The sequence below is a fragment of the Egretta garzetta genome, unplaced genomic scaffold, assembly GCF_000687185.1.
Source record: "Egretta garzetta isolate BGI_Z169 unplaced genomic scaffold, ASM68718v1 scaffold799, whole genome shotgun sequence".
In the NCBI taxonomy this organism is placed as follows: domain Eukaryota; kingdom Metazoa; phylum Chordata; class Aves; order Pelecaniformes; family Ardeidae; genus Egretta; species Egretta garzetta.
The window spans coordinates 35,678-36,228 of record NW_009260759.1 but is presented as its reverse complement, the minus strand read 5'-3'; positions in this window follow the sequence as shown (position 1 = coordinate 36,228).

Sequence of the window (551 nt, the reverse complement as noted above, 5' to 3'; positions counted from 1 at the left end):
CCCCAGCGAGGAGAAAGGGGAAGGGGGGGGAAAGCCGTGAGCCCCAGGGACGACAGCAGGCGCTGGATGTGGCAGGGGTGCCCAGTAACCCCCACACACCCCCCGGCCACCCAGCGTCCCCTCATGTCCCAGCCCCACGGACGCCCGGAGCACCAGGACCCCTCAGAGCATCGTTGTCCCTGCGCCGGAGGTGGGGATGCCGAGCTGGGCACCAGTGTGGGGACCCTGAGACCCATGCTGTCCCCGCTCCTCACAGCCTGAGCAGCAGGCGCTGGTCGGGAAGGGGGTGGGAAGAGCCCTGGGGAGGTAACGAGCTCCGCTAATGAAGGACAGAGCGCCTGGCACCCAAGCCCTGTGAGGGGAATGAGAGCTTGGGGACAGGGAAGTCTTGCGGGTTGGGGTCTCGGGGTCTGTCTTTGCAGGCCAGGCTCAAAGGCACAGCTGGGCACAGCTGGATCCAGCTGAGCCCCTGAAGCTGGAGGGGTCCATGAGTTGGGTTTGCGGGGCAAGGTCTTGGTAGTGGGGGGGACTACAGGGGGGGCGTCTGTGAG